Below are 22,391 nucleotides of genomic sequence, written 5' to 3'. Positions count from 1 at the left end.
ATTCCACATAGAGTTAAAATAATATTTGCCTAAAAGCAATATTTGCCTCCAAAACCATAGGAGTGAGAGTCAATACTCCTTGGTAGCTGTCCTAAAGAAGTATACAGAAAAAGATTGCTATCCCCAGTACTAAATCATAGCCCAGGCATAAGTCCAGCAGTTAAGAAACTCACATTGGGGTCTTTGGGCTTGGATACTGCTAACGCAGGAACTGCCAGGCCCCAACTCCTTTCTGTCTTCTGCGCTCAACTAATTTCTTGCCATTAACATGTAAGAGAGGATTTTGTGGCAGGAGGAGGAAGGGGCAGAGAAAAAAGGAGGAAGAGGAGGATGCAGGGGCTGGCATGACCTCTGGTTCCTGCCCTGGGTCCTAAGGAACTCAGGATTCCTTTCTCCCCACCACTGCCAAGCCCATCCAGGTGGGGGCCTCCTTGGGACAGAAGCTTGGGAATTCTTGGCAACCACACTTTGGGGGTGGGCAAGGGTGTCCCTCTCTGAACTTTTCTAAGTGGCTCCATCAACAGCTGGAGTGAAATAGGTGCCAGAACATAGGAAGAGAATCAGGGGACAACTGCTGATGACAAGCTGGTCTATGGGCATGTAAGAGGTTCCCTCATTGGATACACTTAGAAATAATTAAGGGTGTTTTGAAACAGAGGAACCAGGTCCTAGTGTTGCTTTGATAGGAGATTATATATATAGCATGTGAATAACAAAATTACATTATGTTAGGTTATGTTATACAATATACCATACCACATCATGCATATTATATTATCCTCTATTACATTTAAGCTTATGTAGGAATGGAACTTTGTATCTTAGAATGGATAGGCACTGAATATTGATGAATGAATAGTTAATGTTTTACAACATTTGGTATAGTCCCTTGCATATAGAAAGAGACAATGGATGAGTTTATCCTTTTGCATCATTTCACATTTTTTAAAATTGCTATTTATTACAATTCACATAACAAGTTGCTGATAAAATGCCAGTTTTTATAAAGCATCTCCAGCATGGAACTGTTTTAACTAAAGTTTTTGTACATCTCTTGGTTACGTACTATCCTTTACATTCTTTTATTTCACTTTCTTTTGTTACTAAAATAAGCAAAAGTTATACAAATTAATTTTGCTGGCTACATAAAACAGCTGGTTTTCATAAATGAAAATAGAATTGAATGCTTTTTTGCAGCTAATCAGCACTCTCTTTTCTTTATAATTACTTCCTCATTAAGACTGGGGTACTATGAGAACATCTTACTATAGAATGATTACACCCAAGTTCAGGTGTATGAATTTCTTCCTCCAGCAGGGAGGATGCCGTGGCCATCCTCCTTTTTCCCAGGGCAATATAGTGTGGTCAAGTGCTGTCCTACCTAGCCTTTAGCCTCCCTTTACTCATAGCTGCCAAATTATTTTCCACCTGCAGAATCAGTTTCACCTTAGGCCAGAGGAATCTTATATTCAGGGATTCTTCCTTGAGTCACTTGGGTAGCCAGAATTGACAATAGGTTTCTGCATTGTTTCGTCTAATCTAAATTCTTCCTCTGGAACCTTCCTTGGACTCCAATTTCCTTGGAGGGACTGGTATCCTGTCCCCAGTTCCCAGGACCATAATAAGAGAAGTCCATGACCAAAGTGCCCCTGAGTTTCCTATCCCAGGTCTCTTCTCCCCTCCATCCACACGACTGCCTAGAATTTCCTAATTCTGCCTAGAGGTCAAGACCTTGATTCACTCCCCTTGCTTGGCCCTCGTCCTCCTGCACACTATGGCTGGTCATTACCAGATCTGTGGGTTCTGTGTTTGACCTGCTGGACCTGCCACCTTCTCAATGCATTCCTCAAATCTGTCTCCTCAGTGGGTTAGCTTGGTCTGGATAGTCCCAGTTTAGTGGGAGCAGGAACCACTTGGGGAACCTGTTAAAAATGTAGATCCCTGGGTTCATCCCAGAAATTATAATTCAGTAAGTCTGCAGTGGGACTAGGTAATGTTTTACATTCTCATTCAAGGTGCCATCCTGGGAGCCTACTTTACAAAACACTGACCTGGTGCAGGCTTTAGGCCAGTTGGCGCCAGCTGCTGAAATTCATGGACCTGGTCTTAGGAGCAAGCAGGAGCCATATAGCAGGTATGGATGCTGAAGCACAAAGAACACAAGGCTCTTTGGGCCCAAGTCATTCCCTGACATTAAGATAGGGTCCTAGGAAGTGGTGAGAGCTTACCTACCAAATAGGCATCCTTTTGACCTGTTTTAATTTTATGCATTTCAAGAGAGAGAACAGCGGTTTACAAATCTGGCTACCCATTATAATGACCTGTGGTATGCCATGAAAATATAGATTCCAGGGCCACAGCCCAGCATTATTACTGAACCATCTTCTCCAGAATGGAGTCTGGGAGTTTCTATTTTACCCCATGCTGCAGATAAATGTGATGCAAACCTGTGATTGCTCTGTCAGCCATTAGAGACTAAAAGGATATTCATATTCCTTCCTGGTACCTGAGATTCATCCCTTTGGCCTGAGGTTATTTTATTATTCTGTTAATATGCAAACATTCTTGGGTAAGAGGAACCCTTCAAATACCAAAGAATAGCAATAATTGATGTTAAACACAACCACGTTGCTTTTGGGAGGGTATTTAGGTATGTTCCAACAATGTCTCAGATGGAACCATGAGGCTACTTAGTTCTACATTCCTTTATACATACTTCTTAGCACTGTTCCCTGCCATCCCCACAATTACTTTCTTTTTTTTATATGACAAACTTATATTTTGCATTTTTATTGCTCTTTAGGGTATAAGTCTTTACACAGTAAATACAAATTTTTCAAAACAGTAGCTGTACCAGGTTTACACTTGCTCTGGAAGAGCAGGGTCATCAAGGTTATACCAAATTGCTTGATGATGGATTAGCCTAGACAGCATTTCCCAAAATCTTTATACAGTATGTCACAAGCAGGTCAAAGATCGTGTCACTCTTCTGCTGAGACCTCCTTCTGTAGATGCTCACTCTCACTCTGAGTTGTGTACCAGAAGAAGGCAGGAGGGTTTACAGAGGTTTCATAAAAGTTACAGGAAAAGTCCTAAGAATGCAGGCAACTAGATTGCAATTGTAATGTTCCCTACGAACCTAGCAACATACAGCAAGTCAAAGGCAAACTAAGACACAAAATAATGGAATGGCAAATATTAAACAAGGTGGGCATCCTTGATTCAGCAAAGTGATAAGTGCTTTCAAATTGACTCATTATTTAAAGAAAGCAAAATAGTTATTTTATCAAATGAGAAAATACTGCTAATACAAATTTTCCTTCATTTCTAAGAATTAATATTCTTTCTATGGTGCGCTATTTTACTGTGATATAGTATGCTCTTTCCCTCCTAACAATTCCATATGATTTAAAGCACTCCCATATGAGAGTTTATGCCTTGATGTTACATAAAGGGTTTTGAAATTGAAGTAAAAATAATAATTTGAGATTTATTAATCTTATATTACTTCAAAGTTTTAAAAAGTGTCCTATTTTGAAACTATTTTGGTGAACTATTTTCAATATAGTTCTAATAGCAGCTATTTTGGTCATACACATTGGAAAAAAAATTCCTTGAATTATTCCAGGTAACACTTCACATATACCTACTGAATCTCACATACCTCCAAAATACGAAGAATGCTTTGTTCACTTCTCAGTGACACTGCATCAAACAGGGCCAAAAATTGCTCCTTTATCTCATTTTGGGAGGAAATAAGTTTATCTTACTTATGTTCCTAAATAATCAGCATAGTTTGCTCATAAAAATTTTAAATTTTTTTTTTGGTGGATATGGATAAAACAACTCCATTCCTGAGCAGAGCAGGTTTCATCATAATTGCCTGCCTTATGTTTTGTTTTCTTTTTTTTATTATTATTATACTTTAAGTTTTAGGGTACATGTGCACAATATGCAGGTTAGTTACATACGTATACATGTGCCATGCTGCTGTGCTGCACCCATTAACTCATCATTTAGCATTAGGTATATCTCCTAATGCTACCCCTCCCACCTCCCCCCACCCCACAACAGTCCCCAGAGTGTGATGTTCCCCTTCCTGTGTCCATGTGTTCTCATTGTTCAATTCCCACCTATGAGTGAGAACATGAGGTGTTTGGTTTTTTGTTCTTGTGATAGTTTACTGAGAATGATGATTTCCAATTTCATCCATGTCCCTATAAAGGACATGAACTCATCATTTTTTATGGCTGCATAGTATTCCATGGTGTATATGTGCCACATTTTCTTAATCCAGTCTATCATTGTTGGACATTTGGGTTGGTTCCAAGTCTTTGCTATTGTGAATAGTGCCGCAATAAACATAAGTGTGCATGTGTCTTTATAGCAGCATGATTTATAGTCCTTTGGGTATATACCCAGTAATGGCATGGCTGGGTCAAATGGTATTTCTAGTTCTAGATCCCTGAGAAATCCACACACTGACTTCCACAATGGTTGAACTAGTTTACAGTCCCACCAACAGTGTAAAAGTGTTCCTATTTCTCCACATCCTCTCCAGCACCTGTTGTTTCCCGACTTTTGAATGATTGCCATTCTAACTGGTGTGAGATGGTATGTCATTGTGGTTTTTATTTGCATTTCTCTGATGGCCAGTGATGATGAGCATTTTTTCATGTGTCTTTTGGCTACATAAATGTCTTCTTTTGAGAAGTGTCTGTTCATATCCTTTGCCCACTTTTTGATGGGGTTGTTTGTTTTTTTCTTGTAAATTTGTTTGAGTTCATTGTAGATTCTGGACATTAGCCCTTTGTCAGATAAGTAGGTTGCGAAAATTTTCTTCCATTTTGCTGGTTCAATATACGCAAATCAATAAATGTAATCCAGCATATAAACAGAACCAAAGACAAAAACCACATGATTATCTAAATAGATGCAGAAAAGGCCTTTGACAAACTTCAACAACCCTTCATGCTAAAAACTCTCAATAAATTAGGTATTGATGGGACGTATCTCAAAATAATAAGAGCTATCTATGACAAACCCACAGCCAATATCATATGAATGGGCAAAAACTGGAAGCATTCCCTTTGAAAACTGGCACAAGACAGGGATGCCCTCTCTCACCACTCCTATTCAACATAGTGTTGGAAGTTCTGGCCAGGGCAATTAGGCAGGAGAAGGAAATAAAGGGTATTCAATTAGGAAAAGAGAAAGTCAAATTGTCCCTGTTTGCAGATGACATGATTGTATATCTAGAAAACCCCATTGTCTCAGCCCAAAATCTCCTTAAGCTAATAAGCAACTTCAGCAAAGTCTCAGGATACAAAATCAATGTACAAAAATCACAAGCATTCTTATACATCAATAACAGACAAACAGAGAGCCAAATCATGAGTGAACTCCCATTCACAATTGCTTCAAAGAGAATAACATACTTAGGAATCCAACTTACAAGGGACGTAAAAGACCTCTTCAAGGAGAACTACAAACCACTGCTCAATGAAATAAAAGAGGATACAAACAAATGGAAGAACATTCCATGCTCATGGATAGAAAGAATCAATATTGTGAAAATGGCCATACTGCTCAAGGTAATTTATAGATTCAATGCCATCCCCATCAAGCTACCAATGACTTTCTTCACAGAATTGGAAAAAACTACTTTAAAGTTCATATAGAACCAAAAAAGAGCCTGCATTACCAAGTCAATCCTAAGCCAAAAGAACAAAGCTGGAGGCTTCACACTACCTGACTTCAAACTATACTACAAGGCTACAGTAACCAAAACGCATGGTACTGGTACTGAAACAGAGCTATAGATCAATGGAACAGAACAGAGCCCTCAGAAATAACGCCGCATATCTACAACTATCTGATCTTTGACAAACCTGAGAAAAACAAGCAATGGGGAAAGGATTCCCTATTTAATAAATGGTGCTGGGAAAACTGGCTAGCCATATGTAGAAAGCTGAAACTGGATCCCTTCCTTACACCTTATACAAAAATTAATTCAAGATGGATTAAAGACTTAAACATTAGACCTAAAACCATAAAAACCCTAGAAGAAAACCTAGGCATTACCATTCAGGACATAGGCATGGGCAAGGACTTCACGTCTAAAACACCAAAAGCAATGGCAACAAAACCCACAATTACTTTCATGTAGAATTCTTCTTTTTATATAACACGCCCCTCCACCAGACTACACTGTTAAGAATAGAGAGCATCTAATTTGTCTCTGTATCTTAACATTATCCAGCATGTAAGTGTTCAAAAAATTGTGGCTTTATTAAGCAGAAGATAGTAGCTTTATTCTCACATCTTAATCCAGTGGGCTTATCAGGTCTTATTCTCTGAACAGAATTTAATAGAGATTTAAAGAAGAATGAGAACATAAGAACCCTGGGATGCCATCTGTCAATGGGGCAAGAGAAAGCTGAAGACATATTAGACAGAGGTAACTCCCTGCGGGTTTTGGTTTTGGTAGTGCCTAAAGGCTTGCTTCCCCTAGATATTCAGTCTGCTGATATCTAAGTAAGAACAAGCTGCTGATAAAATGAGAGGACATTACATTTTGATGGAGTATCTAGAGATTGAGACATTACACCCAGAGGAAGAGTAGAGAATTTGCTATCATACTTGGTAGAATTAATGTTTTTGCCCTGCAAGAAATAGGAAATAGAGCAGTGGACAGGCATTAAGGGACAATAGGAAAAGGAAAGACACTTAAAGGAGAAGCTTGGACAGTGTGCCAAAGTCACCCTCCATCCAACTTACTCTTCTGTTTATTACCAACCTAAAGAAGGTTGTGTTTAGGTAAAGGGTAGGGACTCTCCATGGTGGGATAATTTTAAACTGACAGCAAGGGTAACAGAATAATGGATTGATGAGCAGAAGACTTTATTTGATGGGGATGTTTGGAGTTTATATTTGGATATCAAATGCCATGATCATCTAGACAAACTCATATACTAGCTCATACCTTTAAAAAGGGGTGGTCGAGTTTATCTGGTGAGATTTACCCTTGATGATACAAATTATAATGGTAGCATGAAAACTGGTTGCATTAAAAAACGCAAAATCAGAACCTAGAATTAAGGTGTGACTTTGTCCTTTACACATTAAATATTGCAGGATCTTGCAACACGTCTTTCCTAACATACTACATGCTGCAATATGTCAACACAAACTGAAGAACAAATGTAGGACTGCGTGTAAATCTCAGTTTCATATTGACTTTCCCACTTTTCTGTTTGTTCATGTGTCTAAGGGTTAAAGGAACCTCTCTTGACATCGAGTACAAAATCCTCCTTAAAGTGGAGGTACTGTGGCCTTGTATCAGAGGCTCATTCCTTTCTAACTCACTCAGAAGCTTTTTCCAGCTCAGTCTGGTTTATTATAAGGGCCAGACTTTTTTCTTTCTGAACTCTCTGTGGCAAGTTGAATTAACAAATTCCTTTATGCCGCATCTTGCTCATCAGTGGAGGATCCGATATCAAAAAGATTCTACTGAGCTGGATCATTTCTCCCAGATAGCAAAGGGAGCAACCACTGACAAGTAGTGTACTCTGATGTTTAGAGCTATGTGGCTGACCTAGGGCAGGGCAAAGACAAAAGCACTGTATTGGGTGGTGGATGAGATTTTCAGCTATTAAGAAAGGGCCAAGATAATAAAAGTAACCCTGGCTATCACTGGAAAAGTAATGCATGTCTTTGAGAGGTATATGGATTCACAGGAAACCTAGTCACATAGACCAGCCTATGGTGGGGAGACAGAACTGGAATTTTAGTCCCACATTTATCGCATTTTGGAGACTAGAGCTTATCTGGCTTTGGAGAAAATGAGTAGAGAACAGCTGAGGAGGTCAGGTGTCCCTTTTGCTACCTAAGGCAACTGCTCCACTGAGATGAATGCCCCTCCTCCCACCATCTCAGGAGCACCAGCTCATAACCTGCTTCAACTGCAGGCTTGGGCATCCTACAGCATATAAATATGCTGAGTTGCAATCGTCTTTAAGAAATAAACATTTTCTCATATTCATCTTAAGTCATTTCCTCTGTGAAGTCTCTCCCCAGACCCGGTGTATCTTTTCATCCCTGCAGTTTTGTCATCCTGTATTTATTCCTGTCACTTTTTGATTAAAATATTTGCTTCTACCAAATTATAAACTCCACAAAGATGGGGATTGTGTCTGGTTTTGCTCACTATTCTGTTCCTAGCATCTAACCTTTAGGAGGTACCCAATAAATAACTGTTGTATCAGAGGATGAGTAAATATGGACAGCCCATGGTTTTCCAAGGGAGGAGATGGGGTCACCAGACTTGAATAGGGGGCTACCTATGGGCAGGCCAAGCCCAGAGGGACAGACATCTCAAGGGAGGTCAGTGTCTGAGAGGCACAACTTCCTTGAGAAGGTGTTTGTGCCAGGGCCTTCCTTTGTGCAGCCAAATTAGCCAGAATTTCAAGTTTACTTTTCTATTCTGGAATACCCCTGACATGTGTTTCACTCTACAGAAGTTGTCATTATGTAGAGTCCTGCATTTGTGGGCTGATTAGGCAGGACGGCAATGAGAGACAAGGGCCAGGTCCAGATCTTCCACCTTTCTGAGAGTCTCATCAGAGAAGGGGCTGAAAGGGCACTGGTCCCCCAAGCGGAGTAGGAGGCAGAATGGCTCCTGGTCAGTGGCTGTTGCATGAAGAGGCACAGAAGATGACTCCAGTCAGATTCAAATCCTCCAATGTATCACATAGGTTAGGAAGGTTTCTCCTTTCCAGACCAAAGTAAGGTAAGGCCCCTCATCAAATTAGGTTGTAATTTTAGAACCCCTACATTCCAAAGTATTTTTCATAGTGTATTTCAATCAAAAATGTTTTGCTTGATACAATTATATTCTCATCTTTAAAAAAATTATTTATTCAGCAAAACTTCTGAAAAGTAGAAAAGCTTGAATTGATTTATCCATCCATCCATTCACTGATTTATTCAGCAAAAATATTCTGACAAAGCATCTACAGGACTTGCAGGATCAAGAGGAACCATGCAAACAACTGATTACGTGATGAGACAGAATAGAAACAACACTGCAGCATTGAACAACCAAACACTGGAGGGGAATGAAAATGATCACCTAATTCTGACCCCTTTCATGACACCCATCTCCTGCATTTGAAGATGAAAAGTTGAATATTTCTGTAGAACTTTGAAAGTTTTGTTTCATTTTAGACTTAGCCTGTGAAAATTAGAAAATAGATTAATATTCTCTATCTCTTCAGAAGGCAAATAATAGGAAACTGAAGTTTAATTCTGGCAACCAAGGAATAAAGGAAGCAAATACCCAGAATTGGAGCAATTGTAGGATATAAAGACCACCCAAGTATAAGGATAAATTAGTCACCTCTCTTGAACTAAGGTTTCAACATAAATCAAGTCCAAATTCATACAAAATAAAAACATCTTACTATCATTAGAAGACTTATAGAGGTTCCTGCAGTTACGACAAAGCAAAAGAATTACTTCATAGAAATTTATCTTTAAAATAATAATTTTATGGCTAAACATGCCATTTGGGGTTGGCTCCACCATAGACAGAAAAGCAATAATGAGTATTAGTAAAGAAAATGCTCAAAAGAAAAGGGAAGTGAGCTGTGGAAGGAGGGATGTTGAATTTAGAGCCAGAAAACCTAGTTCACACTTCAGTTTTGTCATTTATTGCCTCCATGTCTTTGGAAAAGTCACTTAACCTCTCTGAACCCAATTTCCTCTCCAATTGAAAGGGGAAAATAAAAATACCTACATGACAGGATTGTTTTGGTATAAAGTAGCATAACACATGTGAAGATACTTTGAAACCTAAAGCCACTTTACTAATTATGATAATTATTCATTGAAAAATAACTCATGTTAAAACTCTACTGTCAAATAAAATATTAATTATATAAAAGCCTACTAAAATCACTGCAATCAGACTTCACAATGATAATCCATAAACCAATGAACTTCATAGCACTGTCATACGGTGTTTAAATAATAATTATGTTCTATGTCCTTCCTAAGGCATATGTTTATATTAAAGTCTATTAATGGTTCTCTGGATCATTAAACCTGTGAGATATTCCTTCACAAATCATGATCATAGAGAAATACTGCATGCTCTATCCCAACTTAAGAGTGTCATCGAGCTTTTGACTAATTAAAAACCTCAAAGAACAAAACACCCCAAATAGCCAAAGCAATCCTGGTTGAAAAGAACAAAGCAGAGGTATCACACTACCTGATTTCAAAATATACTACAAAGCTATAGTAACCAAATCTGCATAGTACTGGCATAAAAATAGACATATAGACCAATGGAACATAATAGAGAACCCAGAAGTAAATCTACACATTTACAGCCAACACGTTCTCGACAAAGGCACCAAGAGCATACACTGGGGAAGGGACAGTCTTCAAGAAATGGTGCTGGGAAAACTGGACATATATATGCAGAAGAAGGAAACTAGACCCCAATCTCTCATCATACACAAAAATCAAATCAAAATGGATTAAAGACTTAAATCTAAGGCCTGAAACTATGAAACTACTAGAAGAAAACATTGGGGGAAATTCTCCAAGACATGGATCTGGACAAAGAGTTTTTGTGCAAGACTTAAAAAGCACAGGCAAGAAAAGCCAAAACAGACAAATGGGATTATATCATGCTAAAAAGCTTCTGCGTGGCAAACAGCAACAACAAATCAACAAAGGGAAGAGAAAACTCACAGAATGGGAGAATATTTTCAAACTATCCTTCTGACAAGGAATTAATAACCAGAATATACAAGAAGCTCAAATAACTCAATAGCAAAAAGAAAAAAAAAACCCTAAAATTAAAAAAATGAGCAAAGGGTGTGAATAAAAAATTTTCAAAAGAAGACATACAAATGGCCAATAGGCATATGAAAAAATGCTCAATATCACTAATCATCAGAGAAATACAAATCAAAATGACAATAAGCACTATGCAGCCATAAAAAAGAATGAGATCACGTCCTTTGCAGTGACATGGATGGAGCCGGCGGCCATTAGCCTTAGCAAACCAATGCAGGAACAGAAAACCAAATACTGCATGTTCTCACTTATAAGTGGGAGCTAAATGGTGAAAACACATGGTCATATAGAGGGGAACAACACACAGGGGCCTATCAGAAGGTGAAGGATGGAATAAGGGAGAGAATCAGGAAAAATAACTAATGGGTACTAAGCTTAATACCTGGGTGATGAAGTAATTTGTACAAGAAACCCCCATGACACACGTTTACCAATGTAACAAACCTGCACATCCTGCACATGTACCCCTGAACTTAAAATATAAGTTAGAAAAACATATATAATTATATTTAATCTTTTTTTAAAAAACGATGTCATCTCACCCTAGTTAAAATGGCTTTTATCAAAAAGATAGGAAGTAACAGATGCCGGCAAGGAAGTGGAGAAAGGGGAATCCTCATGCACTGTTGGTAGAAATATAAACTAGTATAGCCATTATGGATAACTGTATGGAGGTTCCTCAAAAAACTAACAATAGAACTACCATATAATCTAACAGCTCCACTTCTGGGTATATATCCAAAAGGAAGGAAATCAATATATTGAAGGTATATCTAAACTTCCATGTTTTTTGTGGTAATACTCAAAATTGCCAAAATATGGAATCAGTCTAGGTGTCCATCGATGGAAGAATGGATAAAGAAAATGTGGCATATATATATACAAGGGAATATTATTCAGCTGAAAAAAGAATGAAATCCTGTCATTTGCAGTAACATGGATAAAACTGGAGGTCATTACACTAACTAAAATAAACCATACACAGAAAGACAAATATTGCATTTTCTCAGTGACATATGGGAGCTAAAAAAGCGGATCTCATAAAAATAAAGAGAAGATTGGTGGGCACAAAAGTGCAGTTAGATAGAAGGAATAAGCCCTAGCATGTAATAGATTAGTAGGACGACTATAGTTAACAATAATAAGTGATTGTATATTTCAAAATAGCTAGAAGAGAATAATTTTAATGTTTCTAGTTTAAAGAAAAGATAAATATTTAAGGTAATAGCCCAATCACACTGATTTGATCTTTACAAATTATATGAATGTATTAAATTATCACATGTGCTTCAGATAATATGTACATCTATTTAAAAAATAAAACCTTTGAGGAATCATGATAATTGTAACAGCGTTTTTTAAACTTGTTGCAGCATAGAATTCTGTCTACAAGTATTAGCTTCAGTTCTGAAAAATATATTTCATAAATTTTTAAATATAGATTTTTCTTAAAACAAAAGCAACCACAACAAAACCAATGGCCACTCCTAAAACTAGAGTGTTAAAATAATTTTAGAGAGTTCCAATCAACTCAGCTTTATCAAAATGATGAGTAAATTCTAACTGTTCTGTAAGCTTGTTTTTCTCCATCACTAAGTGTGTTTGTAGTACTGTCTGAACTTGCCTTAAGCCAGGAAAACAATGTATCAGGAAACATTCTGTATTTTTCAGATGAGAAACTGAGCCACTAAGAGCTAAAGAGACTTGTCCAAGGTTCCATAGCTAGTAGGTGGCGACTCTGAGATTCTAAATCAAGCTACATACTCTACAGCCAGTGAATGATCTGAGGAGAAACCAAAATGTGTTTCACAATGTGGCCTTCAGGAATACTCATGTCATTAGTTAGAAATGCTTCCCATCCTTCCAAACACTAGTTTAAAAGAAACCCTTGAGGATTGGTGAGCAGATTCAATGTGGCCATTAATGGTTCAAATTTAAAAGTTGAGCAGTTGCGGTCGGGCGCGGTGGCTCACGCCTGTAATCCCAGTACTTTGGGAGGCCAAGGTGGGCGGATCACGAGGTCAGGAGATCGAGACCATCCTGGCTAACACGGTGAAACCCCGTCTCTACTAAAAATACAAAAAATTAGCCAGGCGTGGCGGCGGGCGCCTGTAGTCCCAGCTACTCCGGAGGCTGAAGCAGGAGAATGACGTGAACCCAGGAGGCGGAGGTTGCAGTGAGCCGAGAATGTGTCACTGCACTCCAGCCTGGGCGATGAGTGAGACTCTGTCTCAAAAAAAAAAAAAAAGGAAAAAGTTGAGCAGTTGCACAGTAAACCAGTTTTTGTCGTGGAATTACTTATCTTGAGAAGACTCAAATGATCTTATCTTCATTTGAGTCTTCCTTCTCTGGAATGGCTTTTTGTTTTATAAACCTGAGTTTTGCTTTTACTAAATCGCAGGTTAGGAAAAGAGAAATGTGTATCTACCTTGATCTCACTAATTCTCTCCAAATCCTCCCAATTTTGACATTTTAGTAGCTTTATAAAAGATGTTTATATTTATAAAATAAGAATCAATGGAGAAGTGTGATAATGTGAAGAGAATCTAGTTTCAACAAGCTTATAGGGAATTCAAAACTATTGGGATATAGTCTAATTCCACAAAATGTAAACTTCTTGCTATGATAGAGAGGTTTACCATATTTGCTTGGGGGCTCAGAAGAAAATCAGTTTTTATAAAACAAACATTTTTATATAATTTTTTTAGGTTCTAAAATTGTAGCTCCAGTGAAAATGTGTTACATCATCTTTCTATTGAATCTGTATTGTCAGATTGTCCTAGTACAGTTTGATGTGTATGTGTGTGTGCATTAATGCAATGTTCTTAGTGTTTCTGATTATTATGCATTATCCAGGTGAATTTCTGCTGTTATCTTATTTTTTTAAAGCACTAAGCTGTTGCTGGTTTTAGTTATTGGGAGCTATAAAACGAGAAGGTTCTAGGTGGACAGTATGGACAGGCAGTGAAACTTGCCATTCTGAATAAAGTTAAACTGGATGTGTGAGAATACAAAAGGTAAATTGTGTTGCCTGGTGAGTTAGTTACACTGTGGGGTCAAGGTCTCCATAGGATAATTTTCTTTCCCTAAAGAATAACAACTCACTACTAAATAAATGGGGGATTGTGAACATATTTGTTACATAGGCCTTCTTTGAAACAAGAATTTTGTTTAATACTAGAGAATAGTTTTAACATAAATAATTTTCCTTACATTGGTAGGTTGTAACTTTAACAAACAGAATTGAAGTTCGAGTGCTATTTATTATTATAGCCTCATTCCTTCTTCATATGTACTGAGGATTGTGCTTAAACTGAAATTCTAGAAAAAAGAATTATCACCAAAGACCCACTCTTAAGTACTAGCAAGTTATCCCATTTCTTTTATGCATAAGGTGACGTTTACTGTGAATGACAGGTTTTTCATTTGTACTCCTTCCTCAAATGTTTCTTTTTCTTTATGTAAAGTTCACGGTTGTCACCTCCATACCAGGAGGAAATTTAGTGAGTCACCTACCCTGAACACTCTTTTACAGACTTTAAAATAAAGATCTACATGTTCTGCAGCTTATACGACAGATCCAATAAATGCAACCTTGACTCATGGAAGAAATCTAACCGTCGAAAAATAAACCCAAACCAGGATCTTCTCGGTTATCCAGGACCCAGGAAAGAGGGAGCAGGGACGGGGGCTTCCAGGCGTCACTCCTGAAGGACAGCTGGACATCTCAGCCCCACCTGGGAGGATGCTTTGGTCTACTTCTCAGGTTGCCGCCTGACGATTGGTGGCTGGCCTGGAAGGGAGGGTCCGCAGGAAACGCGACGCTGGGGATGTTGCCCCTGTCACATGATGGAAATTTCCACTCTTTAGAAAGGCGAAAAGAAAAGAAAGAAGGGTCTCTCCATCCATCCCTTTCTGATACTTTCCCTGAATCCCAGTCTGGAAAGGGTAGTAAAAGAGGCGGGTGAGTGAATTTTTTTTTTGTATTTCCTGTTAGAGACTTGTCAAGGTCCAAACTTGCAGCTGGATCCCAGCCTATCCGATGGGTGCTTGTGTGTATGCACGGGGGACATGAACACATGTGTAGCCCGGTCTCTCAATCGTCTGGGGCTTATGTCTGGGGCTCTTCATGACATGCTCATAGTTCCCAATTCTTATTATTTTCCAAACATTCACGCTATGGTTGGGTTATTGCAGGCTAATGACTCGGTTGACTAGAAATAACGTAAACTAGGGCACAAGGAGGGAAGAGACTGATTGGGCGGGCTCATGTGTGACGACTTTTCAAGGAGAAGCGGTTGTGCCAAGGTAGCCTATTCCAGGGGGGCTGGGGCATGGGGCACCTCCGCCCCCCGTACTGGGATTCCTTGGGCTCTTGGATTTCGAGTTGGTTGTATTGGGACCGCGTTCCGTGGCCGCGCCGCCTGCCTGGCTGAGAGGCCCGACTCCGCCGAGGGGAGCTGGCTCCGCGACCGCCCGGGATCCTGCTGGCAAGGTGTTACCGGAGTCCCTGGACCCGCGCCCGCGTCCTCAGGTCGGGGACACTGGGTGGAAGGCTTAAAATAGACCTGTCGTCTCTGACAGCTGGGTCGCCCCAGAGACCAGCGTGATTCCCTGGGCGGGGTACTCTGACCTGGGGAGCCCCCAAGGAGTCCCTTTCAAGGGAGAAGGCGAGAGCAGAGCTGGATGTGGGCACCTGGTCTCTGGGCGGTGGGCGAGTCTGAAAACTGCGCCAGCGGTTCCGAGGGCGGCTTACCTCACGGTCGGATTGCCCGGCCTGCTGCGGGCTGGAGTGAAGGGCAGGGCGGTGCAGAAATGCGAGCGGGGACGGATAGTGGAGTCGCGGGAACCGAGCTAAGAGAAGCCCAGGGAGGAGGGGCAGAAGGCGGGAATTGATTACAGGTTAGAGCTGATGGGGTGAGGACGGGAGGAAAAATTGAGAGAAGAGCGAATGAAGGAAGAAAGTGAGAGGGGGGAGAGGGAACCTGGACCCAGGAAACCCCGAGAAGCGTAAGCTGGGAACACCCTTGAGTCCAGGAGAGGTGGTGAGCGCGGCACACCAGCTGTGCGCCCAGGCAGCGCGCGGTGAGGGACTCTTCATCTAGCGGTGGCACAGGTGGACGTTGCGCTCTGGGCCAGCCGCAGGTGCCGGTTGTGGGGGAAAACGGCGAATCTCCCAGCAGGGAGAGATCCAGCAGGGAGAGATGGAAGATTGCCCTTACTTTGAGCGCCAGGACTGACCCTGGAATGCTCACCGGGCTGCTGACTTGGAGGAAAAGGGGTGAACTAAGCTAGGAAACTCACGGATACGTGGTCGCGGGTGTGCCAGGGCATTTGCAGAGGAGTGCAGGAGGCAGTGATGCGGGCACTTGTGAAACTTGTGAACTTGAGCACTTATGAATCTCCCGGCTAGGGCCGGGACAGGTTGGCTCTTGTCTATTTCTCAGAGTAAAAGCTGCATCTCTACCTGTCTCAGGGAGATATTAAATGCCAAGGTCTTAAACGCACAGTGTGAAGGGAGTAGGAGTGGCTCTAGAGCAATAAGCCCATCCTCGCAGGCACTTCCCACAGACTCTCCCTAGCCCAGAGCCCCATCCTCCAAGGCTAAAGGACCCACTGCTTGGTTATCTACTTAGTTGTGGGGACGGGGGCGGGTGGGCAGGCAGTTTCTCACCTTAAAGGAAGCGGGAAGAGGCCAGGGCTTCAACAGTGGATGGCCTGTTCCCGATTTCTAGCTATCCTATAGCCAACCTTTTTTGCTTCTTGGTAGCTGTGACATAATCATTAGGGCTAAACTGTATTATGTTGTAAAGAGAGCATCCTACATGTAGACCTCAATTTCCAGGGCCTAGCAGGGGGTGGGAGAAATCAGCCTATGTTGTATTTTGTTGTTGTTCCCACTGCAAACAAGTCTCCTAAAAAGTCTCTGAAATTGGTGAACTCTTTCCTGTGCAACACAAGAAGAGTGTGTGTGTGTGTGTGTGTGTGTGTGAGAGAGAGAGAGATAATTTCTTAAATTCTAACAAATAAATCTATAGAAAATCTAACTTTTGGGTAGAAGTCTGTAAAAATAGAGACATTGAAAAGAATATCTGATCTTTCCATGTTTCTGAATACCAGTGTCCAGAGACAGGAAACTTTTTATCAGGCTGATTTTATCACAAAGCAACAAAAGGCTGGAAGATTGGTGGTGTAAAGAGATAAATAACTTTCTTTGGAGGCTGCTGGGACAGGAGGCAAGCTGGAGGCTGGTCTTAACTAGATTAATGGTAATTCCGGCTCACACATATGTAGGAACTTTTACATTATATGTTTCTAAGTACTTCCTTTATGTTAACATTTGACCTTCATAACAATCTTATGAGATAGATTCTATTATTATGCCCATTTTATAGGTCAGAAAATGGAGATACACAGTGTGAAGAACACAAAATATTTTGGAAGTTCTACTTGGGCATTAATTATTCATAAACGTAAATGAACAATTCTCTTTCACTTTGTTCTTTATCATGGGCAGAGCTGGACAGGTGACTTCTAAGGACCTGGGGATGACTTCTGATTCTATTACAGACTAATCCTATTCCAAGCAAGCTAAAGACATGATCATGCAGCTGAACTCTCTGAATCTTTGCAGTCTTAGGACTGGATTTTTTTCTACATAAGTGACATTTGAGAAAGGAATAGTGTACCTGTGTTCCATGTCTGTTTATCAGCACAAACATGTGGTGAGGACAATCACAGTACACATAACAACTTGTGGACTTTGTGATTAATGTTTTTCTTCTTATAGGGCATTGTCTTTGTTCATTTCTGCAGTGTTTTCAGGCATCTATGTATTAGTTGTTTCTTTCTGACTTATCCTATTTTTAGAAACTTAACCCTCCTTTTTTTCTTTTACTTTTTACATATCCAAAGCAAATATTTCTATAAAAATCAAAGGCTTAGTTACATATTTTATATACATCAAAACAATAATGTATCAAAATAAATACACAGTTTTAAAAAATGTGCTTTCATATATCAATTGAAATCATCTTGCAAGCCACTATTGCCCTGATGATGTTCTGTGGGAAGGATAAGATGTAGAAGTAGGGGAGGGACAAGTGAAAGGAAAGGTGCTTTAAGAGCCAGTCTTTATACTAAGCCCCTTAATGTGAATCTCATTTAATCTTCACATGATACTCTATTCTATAGGTATTTGTTATCTCTGTTTTACAGACTGGAAATTGAAGAGGTTAAGGAAAGAGCCAAGAGTCACAAAGCTAGTAAGTAACAATGCTGGTTTTTTGAATCAAATTCATCCTATGCAAAACCCCTGCTTGTTGCAATAAAGACAGCAGTAAAATAAAGGCAACCAGAGGGAGGAGAACAAAAACTTAAGGAAACAAGGGTGTTAGAAATGTGTAACATAACACAATATGGTGTGAGAGATAGGAGAAATGGAAAAACAATCACTTTCGTGTCTCTCTTAGTTCTTCCTTCCACTATGTAATGACCTAATTTCACTCATTCATTCCATAAATAATTATCAAGTGTTACTATCTTCAAAGAACTATATTAGGGAGTTTCTTTTATTCCTATCTTTCTAGCACCTAGCACAGTGCTGGGCAAGTACCAGGTGCTCAAGAAATATTTGTGGAAAAATGAATGAGTCTACTGGAGGAAAGAATAGATAAGGAAACATTTGCAACACAGCATGATTAAAAACCAGGGAAAAGGCTGGGCACCGTGGCTCATGCCTGTAATCCCAGCACTTTGGGAGGCCGAGAAGAGTGGATCACCTGAGGTCAGGAGTTCCAGATCAGCCTGACCAATATGGTGAAACATCATCTCTACTAAAATTACAAAAATTAGCCGGGTGTGGTGATGTGCACCTGTAGTCCCAGCTACTTGAGAGGCTGAGGCAGGAGAATTGCTTGAACCCAGGAGGCAGAGGTTGCAGTGAGCCGAGATCATGACACTGCACTCCAGCCTGGGCGACAGAGCGAGACTCCATCTCAAACAAACAAACAACCAACAAAACAAACAAACAAACAAAAAAAAAAAGAAAAAGAAAAATCAGATTTGAATACTCTACCAGAGAACCTGGCTTAGGAAAGGGGTCAGAGAACATTTCAAGACCAGGTGGTACCTGAGCGAGGTTTTGAAGTAGAAATAAAAGTTAGCCAGGCAAAGAATTGGAGGATGTGAGGAAAGGACTCTCAGTGGAGAGACCAGACTGAGAAAGGATAAGGAGGGAGTCAGTTCAGTAATGTAAGAGTTCAGTACTCTTAGTCAGTAGAGAATGCTTGGGAGGAGGCTGGGGAGGGAGGTGTGGTCAGGGAGGTCCTTGCACATTCTCTCTGCAAGTGCCCCTTAGCTCTGCCCCTCCCCTGAATTTTGAAAGTTACCTGGGCTAACAGAACAAAGTAACTGAACACAGGAATTAGCAATACATTTTATTATTTTATTACGGTCCCATAATAGAAAGCATATAGCTTTTTTGGTTGCTTTTAATGTTAGGATTTAAAACCAGTGCTCAAATGGAAAGATAAGACAACAAAGTCTTATCTTTCCATGTGAGGGAAAACCAAATTATTTTTCTGGTTCTCAAGGGCATATTCTATTTTAGCATAGATAAAATTTACACAAACATACAACAAAATCCAAACAAATGTTCTTCTATGCTTTTATGAGGGGAGAGGTGGAGGGGATTTCTCTTCTGATTTTAGTTTTTAATGGCTATATTTTTCATTTTAGTATATTATAGCAGAGTCAGGAAGTACAAATGTATTTAAAAAAGGTGAGGTAGAGAATTGAATGACAGTAACAAATGCTATCCTTTTATCTTTTTAGTAGATGTTTATGCCAGTCAAGATCCTGGGTTTTCATAACAGACTTTGACAACTTTTGTTTTGTAAGGATCTATTATTCCGGGTTTTTATTCCAAGCTCAGAGGTTTGCATACCTCTTTACCATGTCCATGCTTGTAAAATACTCTTGGTCATAATGTTATTAGGAAGGGAATTCAATTACTTCTACCACCCAAAGCATTATTTGAAATGGTAACAAACGTCCATATGAAACGTTTTTTGATAGCATGATTTCCTCTATTGTAACTAAAATAAAGGAAAAAGGAGAGGAGATGGAAAAAAGGACTAAATAATACTCATGCCAGACAGTCCAGCCCAGAGAATGTCATTCCCTGTATACGATTATTTCTTGTTGGCTATTTCCGCCTATTGTTCCCAATAAATCTAACGTGTATTCATCATTAAAATGACTATCATCTCAGTTTCCTTGTTTCCCCTCAATTTTGTCTCTTTTGTTCACTACTGTCACCCTGGTGCCTAACACAGTGCCTGGTATAAACAGACACTGGTACATGTTTGTCGGATGAATGAAGGAAGAAAGAAAACCTGTTTCTTTCTCTGTTTTTTGACAGAAAATATTCTTCAAATAAACACTTTTTTTTCATGGACCTATTAAAGGCCTTTGCAAAATGATTTTGTGCATTGTTTATAGTCAATATAAATACTTTTAAATTGTTTACTTAATTTGCATGATTGCACATGATTAAGAGTATGAGCTTGGTAGGCAAGGTAATGTGGATATGAATCCTAATGCCATCATAAAGTTGGGCTTCCTGGGCTCAGATCTTGACTCTATCATCCAACTTCCTGGGTTCCAATTTTGGCTCTCTCACTTTTTACCTGAGTTACCTTGAGCAAGTCAGTCCACTTTATTGCTTCACTCATCTCTGAAATGGGGAAAATAATAGTTCCTACCTCACAGGGATTTTAGGAGGATCAAATTAGTGAATATTTGTAAAACATTTAGAATCATATCTGGCACTTTTTAAAACAGCAGCTGTGGTATAGAATTATTGTGATGATGATACTGCATGGCACGTAAACACTCAATAAAATAGGATTGCTACTATAGATATTATTGCAATTCTTCATTTCTATAATCTGCTATGAGGATTTGGGGCCCTAACAGCTTTTCCATGTTTTGGTCCAGTCAAAGTCTTATTGATTCTACCTTCCCTTTCACTCATAACTCTTTCTACCCACGTCCTGTCATTTTGTCTTGCGTCATTTGTTCATTTTACACTGCATACTCCTAAGGGCAGGGACTTTGCTCTTTGTTTTGGCATAATTTAATAACACTGGGTACACTCATGGTACTATAAAAATGTTAAAGAAGAAAAAGAAAAAAGACGCAATTTACCAACAGACAACTTTGGCTTACAGCGGGATGGGTCGCTGTTCTGTCTGCAGTGTTGGTACTCCTGCAGGCCGCCCAGCAGCATCTAGGGGCGTGGCTGGGGACTCTCCAGTGACCGCACGTCCTGGGCGGCCACTGGAGTGTGCGCAGCCCCTGGAGCATGAGCCGGGTGGTGGCGTGCACGGAGGACCGCGGGAGGCTGCCGCCTCGGGACACGCCACTCACACAGGTTTGCTTGCTGCTTTTGCGTGGCAACTTGGTTAGAGGGACCAGGAGAGTGGGTGAGACGAACGTGGAAGGGGAAAGAGAAAAAGACATACTGCCAAGCCCTGAAAAACGAGGTGGGTGGGAGGGATTCATTAAGAAGAGAGGCTGTGGCAGTCCTTGCTTTTAAGAAGCGTTTCGTGCGTGCTAGATGGTGCTATTCAGGCTATAGTCTTGTTTCTGGAATTTTTCCAAATGGGAGGAATGTGTTTCATGGATGCAGAATATTCTTTAAAACCGTGTGATCAAACTGACCTCTATTGTTAAAGTGATCTAACTAAAAGGTTTCGTGTTTCCCACTTTGCTTTGTGAATGCCTGAAAAGCAATCCAAAGGTTGAGAACACTGGGAAACAGAGCTATTTTATTGCAGGCCTGAGAATGCAGTCATTACTGTTTTATTCCTTCTTATCTTTTGAAGCAATACTTTAGTAATTCTTTAGTAACAGTATGCTTTAAAAAAGGTATCTGACACATTTTTGGCATGTGCCACTATGCTATATTTCATTATCCTTTCTGTACAGAGGCATCTGTAAAGAATATATATATATATATACATACATATTCCAACTTTGTATATTAAAGTAATTATAGATTTGCATCCAGTTGCACAGAGAGGCCGCCTAAACCTTTCACCTGGTTTCCTCCAGTGGTTACACCTGACACACTTCAGTACAATATTAAACCGAGGAAGCTGACATTTAAACTTTGTATATTAATTATAGATTTGTATCCAGTTGCACAGAGAGGCCACCTAAACCTTTCACCTGGTTTCCTCCAGTGGTTACACCTGACACACTTCAGTACAATATTAAACCCAGGAAGCTGACATTTAAACTTTGTATATTAATTATAGATTTGTATCCAGTTGCACAGAGAGGCCACCTAAACCTTTCACCTGGTTTCCTCCAGTGGTTACATCTGACACACTTTAGTACAATATTAAACCCAGGAAGCTGACATTGGAATAATGTGTGTATAGTTTCTATGCCATTTTGCCACATGTGTAGATTTGTACAATCTGACCCACTATAGGCCTGTCAAGATG

General features: G+C 39.9%; 1 protein-coding gene across 7 annotated transcripts in view; it reads left to right on the top strand.

The window, feature by feature from the left end:
• The window catches only part of SLC38A4 (solute carrier family 38 member 4), a 259,413-nt gene that overhangs the window by 176,914 nt on the left and 60,108 nt on the right, over positions 1-22,391 (top strand). For 3 of the 7 annotated variants that reach the window (XM_054526615.2, XM_054526618.2, XM_054526619.2), the window contains exon 1: positions 14,696-14,836. The exons of 2 other annotated variants lie outside the window; for them this stretch is intronic. The gene's annotated coding sequence lies outside the window, so the exon portion shown is untranslated. 7 annotated transcript variants of the gene reach the window in all.

The sequence above is a fragment of the Pongo abelii genome, chromosome 10, assembly GCF_028885655.2.
Source record: "Pongo abelii isolate AG06213 chromosome 10, NHGRI_mPonAbe1-v2.0_pri, whole genome shotgun sequence".
Lineage (NCBI taxonomy): Eukaryota > Metazoa > Chordata > Mammalia > Primates > Hominidae > Pongo > Pongo abelii.
Note: the sequence above shows the minus strand (reverse complement) of the source record. Positions and strands in the feature narration are given on the sequence as shown.